The 18,635-nt window shown below is 34.9% G+C and overlaps 1 long non-coding RNA gene across 1 annotated transcript in view; it reads left to right on the top strand.

Moving 5' to 3' along the window:
* Positions 1–14,795, top strand: part of LOC141542462 (uncharacterized) — a 145,255-nt gene extending 130,460 nt beyond the window's left edge. Inside the window, exon 3 of the long non-coding RNA XR_012482167.1 lies at positions 14,684–14,795. This is a non-coding gene — a long non-coding RNA (uncharacterized LOC141542462). The remainder of the gene's footprint in view (positions 1–14,683) is intronic.
* The last annotated feature ends 3,840 nt before the right edge of the window (positions 14,796–18,635 follow it).

The following is an 18,635-nucleotide window of genomic DNA, read 5'->3' as shown; positions in this document are numbered from 1 at the left end:
GCCTCATTATTGTTCCTTACACATCTACAGGGAACTGGCTATCTCTCATGATGTAATTCGGTTTTGGGATCCCCTGACCTTGGGCTTCTGTTCTAATGGGTCAGTGGTCCTGAGCCTTCTGCTTTTGGAATCTGCCTCAGGAAACTCCCAATCTATCTGATTCTGACCACTTCTTAGCCAGATAGCTTCTAGCCTCAGGAAACTCCTACGCCCAGTCTGTCTGATTCTGTATACACTACTTCTCAGTTCATTTATCACTGATGATCTACTCAGTGATAATCAAATTTTGGAGAGCACTCTGAATTCATCTGGAGATTACTCCTTAGCCTTACCCTTGGGCTGTAGAATTAACATATATATAATTGAAAGCTGTATAAGTGTATCTCTTTGCTTCAGTTTCTTTACTGAATTCCCTTACAATTCATTCAGCTTGGTAATGGCTTTTTACAAACTTTGCCCCTTGACTAGAAGATGGGTTTGATGAGAAGAACCCTGAAACTCCTTCTAAAACTCCTTGAAGGATATATTCTCCTTGAATCCTGGTCTCTGTAAAAGACCCCACCTGAGAGAAACATCCTAACAGCTTTATTCTGTTATCCTGAGAGACTGGCACCACCCCCATTGATAACACTCACTACTGATTAAGCTTCCCATTGAATTAAAGATCAGGCCTAGAGATCTGATCTCATTGAATTCTATTCAAATCCTAGCTCAAGCTGAACCCAGCTCCCATCAAGAGCAAATCCCAGCTTGTAGCTAAGTCTTCTATTATAAAAATCTTAAACTCACTCCTTGCAGAGGACCTGCCTTGCCATGCCAAGGAAACTCTCTAACCCTGCATAGCAGCAAAACTCTGCCCGCTGAAATGATATTCTCTTTCAGTGTTACCCTCTCTTTATCTGTCTTGCCTATTTCCCTAACAAGACTTTATACCTCTCTGTTGGGATTTCTCTACTAGAAACTTTACTTCTCTGTCAGGATCTTGCCACTAAGGAATTCAGTCTTTCTATTCATGCACAGCAAAGGCTGACTTCTCAATGCCAGTAATAAACTTCTTTTTACCAGTCCAGCTTTTTGCGTTTATAAATTCCTTTATCAACCTCTGTGCTGTCAGAAGGGGGTTCCCTACAGTGCGCCGAATCCTAAGGTGACTTAGGGGAGCCAAACCCCTTCACTTGGTTCCCTGAACCCCAAACCTGCTGACCCTCAGGAACATTAACCTCATCATTTAACTCCATGACTATCAGGAACCCTAATCTCATCAGGTTCAATCCTGCAAATTCTTTTGAGACACCTTGCAACATCGGTCTGGGATTTTTTGACAACATACCTAGAAGACTAACCCTCCTCATCTTTGCTTCCTACATTCATTGACTTTTAAGTCCTAGAAAAATCTCCATCTTTAATGAGAAGCATTTCCTGATTTCATTTAAAGTAAATTCCTTTCCTCTGTTGACTATCTCAAATTTATTTTTTCTATAATTTCTTTATATAGTCATTTTTCACATTGTCTCCCCTTCTAATCTGTGAGCTCTTTGAGATCAGGGGCTATCTTTTGTTTTTCTTTGTATCCCTAGCATTTAGCACAGTGTCTGATACATAGTAAATTCTTAATAAATGTTTTTTTAACTGCTTATTGAAATTAATTGTTAATGCTGTCACATCGATACAACACTTTACAATGTCACCTATTATTTTCTTTAAGTCCTAGAGGTAGGTCAGTCTGATACTATCCCCAACGTACAATGAGAGCACTAAGATCAGGAAAAAATGATTCATGTGGAGTTATATAGTCATTAGTACTAGAGCCTCAGTCCCCTGGCATCTAGTCAAATAATCTTTCTTTTACATACTAGGTATGTGAAAGGCAGTTTCTTGGTCTCATTGACTTAAAATTCTTGCAGCCACTTATTATAGCTTTAATGAATGTATATGCATTTGCTTCCATATTTGTGCACATCTGTGACCATGCCAGAATGTGAGCCTTCTTTTTCAAGGAACTCTCATTGCTGCCTTCTTATTCTGGGAGATTCTTGTTGCTTTACTCACTAGCCCTATAATGTCTGTGTTTTTGGAAAATGTCTTACATAGTTCTGTTGCTTGAGGAATTCTGTAAAAGTAGATATTGAGTTCTCCAGGTCAAACTTATTCTCTCAATAGAATATTGAAAGTACATTTGTTCATCTTGAAAACAAACTTTATTTCTTCCAGTGTCAATGTGGTGGACTTAGAAAGAATCCTCTGAAGTTTTCCCAAATTCCCCTCCAACCAACTTAAAAAACTGCTTTAATATTGATCTAAGGAGCAGGGAAACTGGTTACCAGCCCAGCAGGAAGCATGTGTCTCACTGGGGTGCGAAGGGAGTAAAGTCCTAGAGTAGCTGCAGCCAGCCTCACAGCAGAGGACCTGCAGCAGGGCTCTAAGCCCAGGAAATTCCACCAAGGAAGCCCCATCTGTTGTGCCACAGTTCTCTTTTAATGTCCTGACTCAGTTTCCCTAATTGTCCCATTAAGTTACTCTGCCTCAGGTTGTAACCATTCCCTTTTAATGTTAGGATAAAGTTCTTACATCTTAGACCTTAGGCTATACTCATTCCCTCTTAATGTTTGATGGGATAAAGGTCTTTATCCATTTTAGACATTATTAGAATATCAGGAGCCTCTCCAGTACCTCCCTCCAATATGCTTGCCTCTGTTATGTCATCTTCATTCTAGGTTCCTCCCCCCATTATGTCATTGTTCTTGTTACCCTATAAAAGAATCTTATTATCAGACATTGGTTGCTGAATTCTTGTTCAGCACAGTAAGTCCTCGCCTCAATGACCATACTCCTAGCACAAGCTACCAGGAAAGCCTTAACCCTATTATTGAACAATACTGAAGCCCTGGTCCCGCAATAAGATGCAATCCCTGGGACCTTCCATAAAAAGACTTTGTTTTCATAATAATCCAAAGGCAAGACCCCACTACTGGGGTAGGCCAGCAGTTAAATACCATAATCAGGGAAGGTCAATGGGGAAACCTCCTCCCCCCTCCCCCAGTAAAAGCCAGAAGAGAAGTCTATCTTCCACAGAAAGCAAGAAACTAAATCCTGAAATCCAAAGCCAGCAATAAAACTGAGCCCCAGGACAAAAAGCTTGGGACAGTACAGGACAAGAGCCCAACTCTCATGCAAAAACACCAAGTCACAAAAAAAGAGAAGGAAAAAAGCAAGCTAAAAATAAACAACAACAACAACAAAACTATAGATAGTTACTATGGTGACGAAAAGAATCAAGGTATAAGTGATGCAAATTGTGTCTCCCTTGACATTTTGGGGGAAGCAAATGAACTCTGAAACTGTGACAGAGACCTACCCTTCAGAGCAGATAAGTACTGTTTTTTTCAACCAGAAATCAAAGCCTGGGGGCAGTAACAACATTGAAGGAATCCCATTCAATGGAAGCCCTAGCCCCAGACTGCCAATAAAGTTTTTTGCCAATGAAATTCTCTCTATATATTGGCAAAGCTGCCTACTAGGACTTTTGCCCATTGTAAAGACATTCTCTTTTCAGTGTTAACCTTTATTTTCCTAACAGGACCTTTTGCCACTAAGAAGTCTGACTTCCTAGCAAAGCTGGCTTCTCAGTGCCAATAAAAATCCCTTTTGCCATTAGACTTTTCTGGTTCATGAAAGCTTTCACATTGGACCTATGCGCTGACCAGAGGGCATTCCCCACCTCACTTCTCACACCTCTTCACTAACACTAGACCCAAATCATAAGCTTATAAGATCACAATAGTGTCAAAATGGCTACATGTGAAGCCTCAAAGAATAATGTAAGTTGGTCTCAGGACCAAAAAAATTTTGGTAAGAAATTAAAAGATAAAAAGATTTAATAGAATGTTGTGCCACAGTTTCCTTTGATTATTCTACCTCTATCTCAATTTCCCTGAATTGTTCTGCCTGGTTGCAACACTCCCCCTCCTAATCATCACAATCCAGATAAGGAAAAAGACCTATCTTAGACATCAAGACCCAGACCTTCCCTACTTATCAGAATGTCTGGTGCCTCCCCCTACCCTGTCAGAACCAGATTGATAGTCCGTTCTGCTCTCAGTGCTTTGACTCTGCCCTTGCCTTAGTCAACCTCCCTGGTAGCTTGGAGCCACATGTGTATATATACTTCATGGGAAGCACACATTAGCTGCTGAATGCTTTGGATATCCATCATGCCCCCAGCACAATCTCTCCCTTTCAAATAAAATATTAAAAAACTCTCTAATCTCTATTTTTTTTGCCTCAGTTTCTCCGGCATTACAAGAGAATAAAATTTGGAAAAAGAAAAGAGAGTAATGCAAGAGAATCTTAAAAAAAAAAAAAATTCAATAGCATAGAAAAGCAATATGAAAATTTACTGAGGAAAAACAACTCTCTAAAAAATAGAATTAGCCAAATAGTAAAATAAGAAAAAGAACTCAATGAAGAGAATAATTCCTTAAAAAATTAAAATTGAGTGAATGGAAGTCAATGATGGGGGATGTACCTGGATAGATAGGGATGACCTAATGGGGGAGCCACCTAGGATAACATAATGGAAGGTACTGGAGAGGCTCCTGATAGTCTAATGATGTCTAAAATGGATAAAGACCTTTATCTTATCAAACATTAAGAGGGAATGATTATAACCTGAGGCAAAGTAACTGAATAGGACAATTAGGGAAACTGGATCAGGATAATAAAAGAGAACTGTGGCACAACAACTTAAAAAGTGGATCACAGGAAAGATAATGTAAGAATTATTGGACTACCTGAAAACCATGATTAAAAAGGGGAGAAGGGGAACATGGACAAAATCCTTCAAGAAATTATCAAAGAAAACTTCTCTGATATATTAAAAACCAGTCAGCATAATAGAATTGAAAGAATCCATCAATCACTGCCTGAAAGAGACTCCAAAATGAAAACTCCCAGGAATATTATAGCCAAGTTCCAGAGCTCTTAGATCAAAGAGAAAGCAGATAAAAACAAAATGAATATAGTGGAGACACAGATAAGATTACACAAACAGGGCCAGTGAAGAGGAGTGGGGAATAAACAAGGGAAAATAGCCAGGAGGTTAATATATCATTATATATCATAACTATGAATGTGAATGGGATGAGCTCACCCATAAAACAGAAGGATAGCAGAATGGATTTAAAAACAGAATCCTGCAATATATCATTTACAAGAAATATATCTAAAACAGAGATGAAACAGGCTAAAGGTAAGGAACTGGAGCAAAATCTACTATGCTTTAGCTGAAGCAAAGAAAGCAGGCCATAGCAATCATGATCTCAGACAAAGCAAAAGAAAATATACATCTAATCTAAAGAGATAAGGAAGGAAACTGTATCTTCCTGAAAGGGATCATAGACAATGAACTCATAGCAATACTAAATGTATATGAACCATATGGAAGAACATCTAAGTTTTTGAAGAAGATGAATGAGTTACAGAAGGAAATAGATAATAAAACTATACTAGTGGGGGAACCTCAACCTTACCCTCTCAGAATTAGATAAATATAATCAAAACTTAAACAAGAAAAAAAGCAGGTGAATAAAAATGTAGGAAAGTTAGATATGATGGATCTTTGGGAAAAAATGGATGGCAATAATAAGAGATAATTTTATTATTATTTTTTTTTAGCAGCACATGGTGCCTGCAGAAAAATTGATCATGCATTAGGTCATTAAAAACCTCACAACAAAATGCTAAAAAACAGAAATAGTAAGCCCATGCTTCTCAGATTATAATGCAAAAAAATAGGCAATGGGAAAAGAGATTAAAATTTATTGAAAATTAAATAATGTAATCCTAAAAAATAAGTGGATCACAGAAGAAATTATAGAAACAATCAATAATTTCATTAAAGAAAATGACAGCAGGGGCAGCTAGGTGGTGCAGCAGAAAAAGCACCAGCCCTGAAGTCAGGAGGACCTGAGTTTAAATCTGGCCTCAGACATTTAACACTTCCTAGCTGTGTGATTCTAGGCAAGTCACTCAACCCCATTTGCCTCAGGAAAAAAACAGAAAATGACAGCAATGACACAACATACCAAAATTTATAAGATATAGCCAAAATGATACTTAGGAAAATGTAATATGTCTAATTTTTTACATCAATGAAGAGAGAAAAAGCAGATCAGTAAATTGGGGATGCAACTAAAAAAACTCGAAAAGGAACAAATTAATAATCACTAATTAAATACCAAATTAGAAATCCTAAAAATCAAAGGAGACATTAATAAAATTGATAGAAAATCATTGAACTAATAAGGCTATTAGCTGGTTTCATGGAAAAAATCAATAAAATAGATAAATCAAAGGTTAATTTGATTTTAAGAAGTAAAGAAGAAAACCAAATTACTAATATCAAAAGAAAGGTGAATTTATTTCCAGTAAAGAATTAAGATAATTGGTAGGTATTCTTTTGCCAATTATATGCCAATAAATTTGATAATCCAAATGGAATAGATTAATGTCTACAAAAATGTAAATACAAGATTAACAAAAGAAGAAATAATATGTCACAAGGATAATACTCTATGTCCAGGTGGTATTTATACCAGGAATATGGTTCAATATTAGGAAAACTATCAGTATAATTGACCACATCAATAATAAAATCAAAAGAAATCATATGATCATGTCAGTAGATGCATAAAGAGCCTTTGACAAAAAATAGCATCCATTCTTATTAAAAACACCAAAGAGCATAAGAATAAATGAAACTCACTTTAAAATTATTAAGTAATACTTTATCTAAAAGCGTCAGCAAGTATTATCTATAATGGCAATAAGCTAGTAGCCTTCCCAATACAATCAGGGATGAAGCAAGGATCATCATTATCACTTTTATTATTTAATAATGCATTAGAAATGTTAGTTATAGCAATAAAAGAAGAAAAAGGAATTAAAGAAATTAGAATAACAAGGAAACAAAAATACCACTCTTTGCAGATAATATGATATTATATTTAGAAAATCCTAGTGAATCAACTAAAAACTACTTGAAATTATTAGCAAATTTAACAAACTTGCAAGAAACAAAATAAACCCACATATATCATAAGCATTACTATATGATGCCAGCAACAAGAAATAGAATGTAAAATTTGATTTAAAATAACTGTAAACAATATAAAATACTTGGGAGTCTATCTGCCAAAACAAACCTGAGAACTATATGAACACACTTTTTCACACAAATAAGGTCAGATTTCAACAGTTGGGAAATATATTAATTCTTTTTTTCAAACTGATATAATAAAAATAACAATTCTACTTAAATTAATCTCTTCATGCAGTGCCATCTTAGTTAAGCTATCAAAAATAATTTTATAGTTAGAAAAAAATAACAAAATTCATCTTGAAGAATAAAAGCTCAAAGATATAAAGAGAATCAATAAAAAATACAAAATAAGGTGTCTAGTCATATGAAATCTTAAATTGTATTATAAAGAGGCAATTATCAAAACAGCATGGTACTAAGAAATAGAGTAGTGGATCAGTGAGATAGTTTATATACAAATTACCTAATGATAAATGACTACCATAATCTAGTATATGATAAACCCAAAGATCCAAAATTTTGGAACAAAAATTCATTATTTGACAAAAACTTCTGGGAAAATTGGAAAAGAGTATGGCATAAACTAGGTACAAACCATTATCCCACATTGTATACCAAAAAAAGGTCAAAATGAATGATAAAAGTGATATCATAAACAAATCAAGAGAGCATGGAATAATTTATCTGTCAAATTTATAGACACTAGAAGGATTTAGGATCAAAGAATATATAGATAATATAAAAAATGTAAAATAGATAACTGATTATATAAGATTAAGACATTTTTACACAAACAAAACCAATGCAACCAGAAAAATTGGGGGAGAGGTGGGAGGAGGATTTTGTACAAGTATCTTTAATAAGAGCCTAGTTTCTCAAATATATAGAAAAGCCAATTTTTAAAAAATACAAAGTCATTCTCCAATTGATAAATTCTCAAAGGAAATGAACAGGCAGTTTTCAGACAATGAAATCAAAGCCATCTATAGTTATATGAAAAAATGGCAGTTAGGTGGTGCAGTGGATAGAGCACCAGCTCTGAATCTGGCCTCAGACACTTAACACTTCCTAGCTGTGTGACCCTGGGCAAGTCACTTAACCCCAATTGCCCCAATTGGGGGGGGGGAGTTCTGAATTACTATTGATTAGAGAAATGCAAATTAAAATAACTCTGAGCTACTACCTCATATCCACCAGCATACTGGCTAATTAAAAAAAAAAAAAAAAAAAGAAAGAAAGAAAGAAAAAAAAAGAAAAGAAAAAAAAATGTTGGATGTTGGAGGGGATGTGGAAAAACTAGGACACTAATGCATTGGTGGTGAAGATGTGAACTGATCCAACTATTCTGGAGAACAATTTGGAATTATGGCCATAGGGCTAGAAAGCTGTGCATATCCTTTAATCCAGAAATCATGCTGCTCTGTCTATATCCCAAAAACATCCAAAAAAGGGAAAATGACTTGTTTATAAAAAAATATTTATGACATCTCTTTTTCTTGAGACTAAAAATTGGAAATCAAAGGGATGCCTATCAATTGGACAATGGCTGAACTATGATATATGATTTTAATGAAATATTACTGTTGTAAGGAGGATTAAAAAAAAAAACTGGAAAGATTTATATAAACTGATGCATAATGAAGTGAACAGGACCGAGAGATTTTTGTACATAGTACATATCATTCGATGAAGAACTGTGAATAACTTGGCTTTCTCAGAAATGCAATGATCCAAGATAATCCAAGGAACTAATGATGAAGCATACTATCTGCCTCCAGAAAAGATCTGATACTGTTTGAATACAGACTAAAGTTGCTATTTTTTCACTTTCTTTTATTTAACTCTTCTAGCACAAAATGACCAATAGGGAAATGTTTTACAAAACAGCACATATATAACCTATGTCTGATTGCTTGCCTTCTCAGGGAGAGGGGTAGAGAGAAGGATAAAACTTGGAACTCAAAATTTTAAATACAAATATTTAAAAGATAAAAGAGAGAAAGAAAAATAAACTTGATGAGATAATGTGAATTGTTCAGACCCTCAGATACCACAAAGATGTGGACAGAGATTAACTATCATGTTCAGAATCAAAAAGTTTTCTTTTTCAAATTCTAAAGTACTTTATTTGTAGCAAACCTATGAAACTTCACAGATGTGGGAACTATGGGTCAGAGAATGACTTTGCCAAGATCACACAAATACTAAGTGGCAAAGCCTGGACTCAAAGCCAAATCTTCTTATTGACTCCATGTTTATTGTGCTTTTCTCTACACCAAACTGAGAACTTCATGACCTCTGTGAGCCAGGAAATATTTACATCAAAAATGAAATAAAAAGAAAACCTGTTGCTTTTAAATACTTCAAGATCTCACTCAATTAATAGATGGTGAATCAGTTTTATTGTAGGATGACTACATTGTACCGTATGAAAAATATAATTTGCATTCCATTAGTTCATATTTATAAAATGCTTAGAATTAGAATGGAAGTGCCACTAAGTGCTGTGTATTTTAGCTTCTTGAAGGCTTATTATTTATCATCAATGCTTCATCAAGAAATTATTTTCCCCCATAACCTAGTTTTAGAATTCCATCTGCATATACAAAGCTTTACAATGAGTCCTTGAAATCTCCATTTTTAATAATAACTAACATTTATCTCTTTGTTTTATACATGTTATATGGAATTAGAACCCCCTGTAGAGACATTAGATTAGGGATTATAAAATCAATGTGGCGTGCAGCCATTGTCCTGGTATTTTCAAACCATCAATGCAGAATGGAAAAGGGGGCAGCTGGGCCCTGACCTACCATGTGCGACCACATTATCCAGTAGGGTGTCTCTCCAAGAGTCACTAACCAGACAGCCTGTGTAAAGTTAGATAAGGGGTAAGCTTAATGTTCAGGGAATCTATAAATAATTATTCAGTTCACCAAGCAAGGTAACACTGCACCCTGCAGGGCCCAAATCAGACAACTCAGTGTGAGGGGGAAAATATTGGAATTTAACAGGAATTTAATTTAGTTTTGCATCCTCACTGTAGGTTAACCTTTCCCTAAAAGTAGGTCACTGAAGTAACAACTCTCTGAAGTACTAACTTCTTGGATGAAATCCCCCTTATTTATAGACCAAACTGTATAAGAAGTCCTCACTGATATGGACTAATGGGGAAGAAAAGGAAGAAGAGCAAGAAGAAGGGAGGGAAATACAAGGAAATCTTATACCATGGTAATCCATGAAATGTTTTCACTTTTTAAGAAATCCAGGGGTGCTATTTCCAATTATCTACCATAACTTAAACTTACTGCTAGCAAAGTATTTTTAAATAAATTTTCCTACTGGACCTCTTTTAATAAATAGGTTGGGGTCATTTGTAATTAGTTCTTCCTATCTGAATGCAGTGTACTTAAACTCTTTACAAATATTTCTTCTCCTAACAATAATAAACATACCTCATAATTCATTTATTAATTTCTTTGGAAAATCATTTCTTCATTAAAGGAGCACAGTTACCTTTAGCCAAGACCAGGTCCATTTATTATAAATTATGAATGAACAATCTAAATTAGTATTTGAAATGGTGTTTGCTCTATACCTCTTCAAGGCAAAGACTTTATCAGATATGGCCATATCCTGAGACCAGAACCAAAATGAAATTTTTTCCAAGTCTTAATATGAAGCTAGTTTTCAATATTTTTGAAACTTTGAACAGTACTTAAATTTTTTTAAAGTCTTTATAAACTATCTAAACATAATAATTTACCTAGTTCTAATTAAATATGAGAGAATATGTGCTTTAGATGGCATATTTCTTTCTTTTTCTTTTTGGCAAAAGGTAAGCTAATTTAGGAGAAGATATTACAGACAAAAAAAAAGATAAAATAGACTCCAGGAATGGTAAATGTGAAATAGGGTTGGGAAGGTATATAAAAGACAAGTTCCTTAGTGGAACTCAAAATTATCTAGTAGAAAGGGAATATCCCATGAGTTTGCAGCATACATTTAGTCCTAAAAGGCACTTAGCATCCTAAAAGAATTGGCTATAAAAAAAGTAGGATCAGGAGAGGAGAGACACCATAAAATATAGTGAGGTTAGGAGACCACAAGGCACGAGGGATAAGGGGAAAAACATTGTAAGGCAGAGTGCCATGGTGGAGTACAGTGCCAAAGCCATGGGCCATAAATTGATTTATTGGGAAAATGTAACCTCAGGAATTTGGACATAACTTGGATTTCTGACTGGATTTCCTCCAAGAAGATGGGACCAGATAACTAAATTGATCTTGATTTTTCAGAGCCTTCTTCCTGTTTGCTCCAGGGAATAATTTTATCAATACTTCAGTTTCTCTCTGCCTACCACATTCCCCATTCAGGACCTCATAATTTCCCCATTCTTTTAATATGTTAAATAAATCTTTTGAAAATTCAGTTGGGGGGGGGGGCAAACAGAAAGTATCTAGCAGAAAAATGCTGAAATTTTAAGGGTCAAATCCTGGGATACTTGTTAAGTAGTATGAAAGTGCTAGGAGGGAAATACAATATAGTGGTCTATGGGGTTGAAGTGTTATAGAAATGAGCTGAAGCCAAAATTTGGTGACATCACAGGAGTACGAAGTTGGTTACCAGGACACAAAAGCAGAGATTAGTACAGGGCCAGTTTGCTCACTACTGGGGGCCCATTCAAACAGTGGGTAGTATTTTTCTGGGGTTCATTATGGGTAAGATGTTTTTAATCAGAATAAAGTCTCTGATCTGTAGTACTGGAGCTCTTAACAAATTAACCTGATACATTTTAATTCACCTAAGTTAGGAAATACCCAAATAAGGCAGATCAAGAATGTTTGAATAAGTTAGAAAAGGTTTTAATAAAGCCTTTTAGATTTCTCTGGAAATCTGACCCACGGGTTTTAGATATAAGCTGTGTACTATGTGGAATTCCCACGTGGAAATGTTTTTTTTTTTTTTTTATTTCTGGCAAAGTAAGTTAAAACTTTATCTGATTTAGCTCCTTTCAAACACATACTCTGCACCCAAAATGTTGGCAGGCGTTATATATACTTCCATTAAGGCCAACTCCAATGCTTCTTTGTGACATAGAGATGACCCTAGTTCTGCAAGGTTTGTATTGAATAGCAAGTTCTATCAGGTCCTACTGCATGGGAAAGATTCCTGGTAGACCCTAGGTAAGAATGGACTTTCTCTAATTTCTGAGGATCTGCTTCTCTAAATTCCTAGAGATTTATTTATGACCCAAAGGTTAATCAGCATTTGATGAAACTTTTTAAGTAGAGCAATATATGAAACCATCTATAGGGATTGTCATCTATGGATATACTTTGCAAGCCTGAGAAGGGTAGATAAATGTAAACTATTATTACTATAGTGGTTAAAAGCTATAGATTTACTCTCAATCCACAAAAGGTTCAGATCTTCTCCACTCTGGATTCCAGAGGGTGATTTTTCTAATTTCTTAGCTCAAGCTCTCTCTCATTCCAGCATATTCCTCTCAACATCAATCATTGGTGGTTAGAGTCTTAATATCAGTTACTGAATTCATATCTCCATGATAGCATAAAATAAGCAATTAAAATCAATTAGTCTTCAAAGGTAAAGTAGTCATTTTTCAGTCGTGTTCAATTTTGCATGACCCCATTGGAGTTTTCTCAGCAAAGATACTGGAATGGTTTGCCCTTTCCTTTTCCAGTACATGTTACAGATGAGGAAACTGAGGCAAACAGAGTTCAGTGACTTGTTCAAGCTAGATTGACATCAGCCCAGTGCCACCTACCTACCTGTGCCATCGTTTACTGGATCTTTTTTTTTTTTTTCTCCATCTATTTATCTAGGGAATGTAGGGGATGTAGCATGTTTATTATTACATTCTGTACATACAGTTAACAGTTTATATTTATGAATCAAAAATGAATGACTTTTAAGTAAATGAAAAGCACTTAAACTCAGAAGCAAGTACTTGGTATATTAAATAGATGAAGCAAAAGACAAGATGCTGCTCAGTTCAAATTTTGCTTCATATCTTTACTAGTTGTGGGCCATGGGTATTTAATTTTCATTTAGCTTCTTTGAGCTTCAAATTTTAGCTTTTAACCTTCTTCAGCTTCAGTGTCATGGCATTTCAAATGGAGACTTAAATAACAGCTAGTACTTACTTAGTAATGTAAGGTTTGTAAAGCATTTTACAAAATATTTCATTTAAACCTCATAATAATTCTGGGAAGTAGATACCATCATTATCCTCATTTTAGAGAAAAGGAAACTGAGGCAGAGTTAGGGTAAGTGACTTATCCAGGATCACACAGCTAGTATCTGAAGCTTAATCTGAACTCAAGTCTTTGGACTCTAGGTCAAGCCCTCTATCTACTATGTTTTCTGGCTTCCTATATTGTTATTGTGAGGATAAAATAAAAGAACACAAGTAAAATGCTACATAAATGCTTGCTCTTGTTATTGTTTCCCTCAGCATTATTACTGTACCTTAACATAGATTAGCATATGTTTATACCTGAGCATTTATATATTACCGGGACTGAGTACTTCCTACAGTATAGGAAGAATTGTAAAGGAATGTTCAATAGATAAATTTTAAAGTTCTCTAAAGTTGTTTTATATTTAAATAAGAAAATACTAATATAGGGGAGAAGGGTTAACTGAAATAAGATCAATTGTGTAAAGTCAGAATATTTTAGAATACCTTACTGATTAAATTGACCTGCTTTGATTGCCTAAGGACTTCTATCCAGAGCCCTTTTTTGGACAAAATGCTGGGACCTGTGTTTTCAATGGATGTGGAAACTCCCTCTACCACTCATAAATTTATAGAATGGCCCCAAGCTGTTGAATTTCTCATAGTCTGCTCCTAAGATGTGAATTTGATTCATTCCCATGCTGAAATAAAAAGTAGTATCAAATACTTTTAGTGTTTATATTTTCACAGGGAGAAACCTTTTTAAGTAGATTAGTTCATTTTTAAATGTCTGCAATACAATGGTTATAAATGTGTGGGTCTACTGTCTGACTCTTGCTTTAAATAAATTCAATAAGCATTTAATAAGTGAATACTTATTCACTTATGTAGCAGATATTTTGCAGTGTTCTGAAGATAGAAAAGATAGAAAAGAGATAATATATGACTTAAGATGCTTGCTTTCCAATGGGAAGATGAAGGGAGGGACAAGTAAGTACAAGATATATTCAAAATATTGGGTGAGGAGACTTAAGAACAAGGAGATCATAAAACATCTGGTTTAGAAAGTCCCACTTGAGCTGAGTCCTGATGAGAGCAAATGAAAATGATAATCCCAAGCAGTCAGGCTGAGAAGAGGAAGCAATAGCCTATGAAGAAGGGTCAGTTTATGCAAAGGCTATGCAGTGGGATGAATACCTTTTACTATAAACAATAAATAGGACAGTTTGACTGGAACATAGAGCACAAGTTAAATAGTCAGGTTATATATGAGTCAGTTCTGCTATTTTTTTTTCTTTAAAAAAGTGAATTTGTTCAAATAAGATTGATATGTTAGGGAACAATTAAAACATAACTGGAATTTTGTATTTTCTTATTAGAGATTTCATCAAGATATATGAAGAAAACAGAAAACTGTCTATTCACAATAACTAGTAAGTTACAACCCTTCTGACATTGATTTCCACAAGCAAAATTCATGTCTTCTTCAAGGTAAATTGCCATATTTATTTTATATCTGCTGGTGAAGTAAGAGATGAAGGTGAAGGAAGGCTGGCCCTCACCTCTGCCCTCTTCTCTTCCTCTCAGTCCTTCTATAGCTCTGACCTGAAATCCTGTCTGCCTAACTTGCTCAAAACTTTGCCAGCCTGGACCACAGGAAGTAGGGGAAGTAAAATAGATGAGCCGCAGCCCTAGGCCATGGACATTACTATTATTTATTTTAATATTTATTTATTTATTAACCATTTTACATATATAAAACTGTGCCACTATTTGAATTAGGTTCCTATTTTTTTTTATTATTTTTTTTTAGCATGCCACTTAAGAAAATTTTGAGCATTGTGTCCCTGACCCAATATTCCCTGTGAATTATGTGATTTTTATTTTGCATGTTTCAGAGATGCTTAGGAACATACAAACTGTGGCCAGATGGCAAAGGGCTTTAATTGTCAGGCAGAGGAATTTGTGTTTTATCCTTAAGTCAAGAGATAGCCATTCAAGCTTCATGAACCAAGGAGTAACAATCGAACTTTAGGAGGAACACATCAGCAGTTGAGTGAAAGCCAGTTAGGAAACTTATACTATTTAAGGTCTAACTTTGGGTGGTTGTGCTTTGAGTAGAATGAACAGGAATGTGGGCAAAGAAGCCGCAAATTTTGGATGGAATTTCTCTTCCTATCTTTTACTACTGGGCTTTGTCAGTAATATATAGAATTGCTGATGGTTCCTGTGGGCTTATTTTTATATCTTGGGATTTTGCTAAAGCTGTTAATTGTTTTGAGGATGTTTGTGGATGATTTCCTAGGAGTCTCTAAGTCTATCATCATATCACCTGCAAAGAATTATAGTTTTATTTCCTCATTGCCTATTCTAAGTACTTTAATTTCTTTTTTCTTTTCTTATTAATAAAGCCAACATTTCTAGTACAACATTGAATAATAGTGGTGATAATGGGCATCCTTGTTTCACCCCTGATCTTATTAGGAATGCATCCAGCTTCTCTCCACTACAAATAATGATAGCTGTTGGTTTTAGATAGATACTGCTTGTTATTTTAAGGAAAATTCCCTTGATCCTTATGCTCTTTAATGGTTTTTAATAGGAATGAGTGCTGTATTTTGTCAAAAGCTTTTTCTGCGTTTATTGAGATTATCAAATGATTTCTGTTGATTTTTGTTATTGATATGGTCAATTATGATAATATTTTTCCTGATATTGAACCAGCCCTGCATTCTTGGTATAAATCCCACTTATAATGTATTATTCTGCTGATAAATTACTATAATCTCTTTGCTAATATTTTATTTAAAATTATTGTATCAATATTCATTAGGGAGATTGGTCAGTAATTTTCTTTCTCTGTTTTGGCTCTTCTTTGTTTAGGTAGCAGTACCATATTTATGTCATAGAAGGAATTTGGCAGGATTCCTTATTTACCTATATTTTTCCAAATGGTTTACATAGTATTAGAATTGTTCTTTAAATGTTTGGTAGAATTCACTTGTAAATACATCTGGCCCTGGAGATTATTTCTTTGGGAGTTCATTGATGGAAGCCACAAAATTTGGAAGCTGATTGGATTTCTAAAGAAAATAAGAGTAAAGAGTTGAGGATAAGAGTTAGATTTGGGTGTTATCTGCACAAAAGTGGTAATCAAATCTATGGAAGCTAAGAATTTAGAGAAGAACCAACCAGAATAAAGCTCTGAGATATTCCCATGAAAAGGGAAAGAAAATAAATGCAGGATAAAAGGATCAGATAGAAGGTAAGAGGAAAATCAACATAAAATAATGTAATGAAAATCTGAGAATTGGTTAACAGTATCAGACATTGCCAGGAAATAAGAGGCATGAGAAAAGATTGTTGGATATATCAATACAGAGATCATTTGGTGTCCTTGAAGAGACCAACTTCACTGGAGTGGTGTTGGACCGGAGCCAGATTGCAAGGGGCTGAGGAATGAATGAAAGGTGAAAAAGTGAAATTGAGAAATGTGGACAGCTGTTTCTTTGATTTCATAGCTAGCTTCTGTAATGTCCAAATTCTATAGCTAACAATATTCTCAGGTGCAGTGATGATAGATTTCTATGAGTCACCTTAAAAAAGTCACATAATCCTTCATTTATATGACTATAAAATTCAAATTTTTTCCCACATGCTTAATTAGTATACTGTTATCAATCAATAAGCATTCATTAACTATTAGAAAAGTCCTGGGAATTCAGATATGCTAAGTATAACCCCTGGCTCTATAAGGAGTTAATTTGTCCCACAAAGGTAGTCTTGGTCTCAAACTATTGCTTTACAGATAAGAAGGGTTTGAACAAAAGGAAGCCAGGATCCTCTGGGATACTACTGTTTCTTGGTTTAAAAGCATTCCTGCCATATCCTGGAAAGGGTTAAGTATAGAAAGGGCAGCCATTTTTAGAAGATGCTAGAAACTGTATCACAACCTCAGGGAATGGAGCAATGATTTTGTTCCATTGATGTAATGTAGCCAATTTAAGGGACTGATACTTGATATTTCACTGTAGCATTGGAATATGGTGGAATTTAGGATTTGATTTTTTTGTTTGCTTGTTTTGATTTGTTTTTTTGGTGATGGTTCAAGCAAGTTTCTTTTCAATGCATATGGTTTAGTTTAGTAGTAATTAAACTTGCCACTGTAATAGAAAATGAATTAGAAAAAACAATTCCTTTTCTTTCTAAGTCCATCATATTGAAATTATCATTGAGAATTAGCATACCATTTAACTGGCCAGTTTAGGAAGAAGTGAATAGTAACATGATACACAGCCCCTCCCAAAGACACTGTGTTATTCTCCAAATGCTTGTTCCTTCTCCATCCTCTTCCTTCTTTTCTATTTCAGCTAACTGAAAAACTTAATAGTAAAAAAAAAACTTATGTCACATATTTTAATCTAAAGAGTAGTTATACTGAAATTTTTAGAGAGAGTGTATGTGTATGTGTGTGTGTGTATGTGTGTGTGTGTGTGTGTGTGCGTGTGTGTGTGTGTGTGTGTGTGTGTGTGTGTGTGTGTACGCTAAAAAGAGGGAGAAGCTTTTAGGGAGGTTATTTTGGTTACTGCTGGTTCTCTCTCACCAGCCCTTTCTATTTCCTAACCCTCCAGCTGCCCCCTCAATTTTTGGCTATTATGAGCTGTAAGAGAAGACTACACACTGTTCTAAATCTTTACTCTGTCAGGAGCATGCTCATTCAGTTTACCAAAGAGGCATCTAATCTTGGCCCCTGTCTGTCATTTGGCCTTTTTAGAATGGACCCAGTTAAAAGTGTTGTGTAATAAAAATAAATAGGTTTGCCTCCCTAAGTGTTATGACTCACCCTCATTAAAGTCTCAGCTGCCTTGAAGGACATTGCACTTTACCTTCAGTTCTTAGGAGAAACACAAAATAAGTGAATTGGGAGGAAAGGTGCCTGTGTTTAAGTTAAACCACCATTTACTGAGCACCTGCTAGAGAGTCCTTCAGTTATTGGAGAAATCATTTTAAAATAGCTCAGGAAAAAATATGTCTCCCAACAACCCTATTTTCTTTATTAATATTTCCAGATTTTATTTAAACAGTGTGGAATCAATGCATCTTTTGAGGCTACTCATTTCCAAGATTCTCACCAACTTTGACTTTGGCACTTAAGTCACAGGAAATAATTTATCTTTTTAATGTGGTCCTTTTGTTTGCTTTATTTTTTTTTCTTTATTTCTCTGTCTTTTCCTCCCCTTTACTATCACGAAATTAGACATTGACTTGCCAATTTGCTAAGTAATGTGTCCTTTTTCTCTTCTAAAACTTTGAAAAATAGCTTTAGATTGC

The sequence above is a fragment of the Sminthopsis crassicaudata genome, chromosome 5, assembly GCF_048593235.1.
Source record: "Sminthopsis crassicaudata isolate SCR6 chromosome 5, ASM4859323v1, whole genome shotgun sequence".
In the NCBI taxonomy this organism is placed as follows: domain Eukaryota; kingdom Metazoa; phylum Chordata; class Mammalia; order Dasyuromorphia; family Dasyuridae; genus Sminthopsis; species Sminthopsis crassicaudata.
Note: the sequence above shows the minus strand (reverse complement) of the source record. Positions and strands in the feature narration are given on the sequence as shown.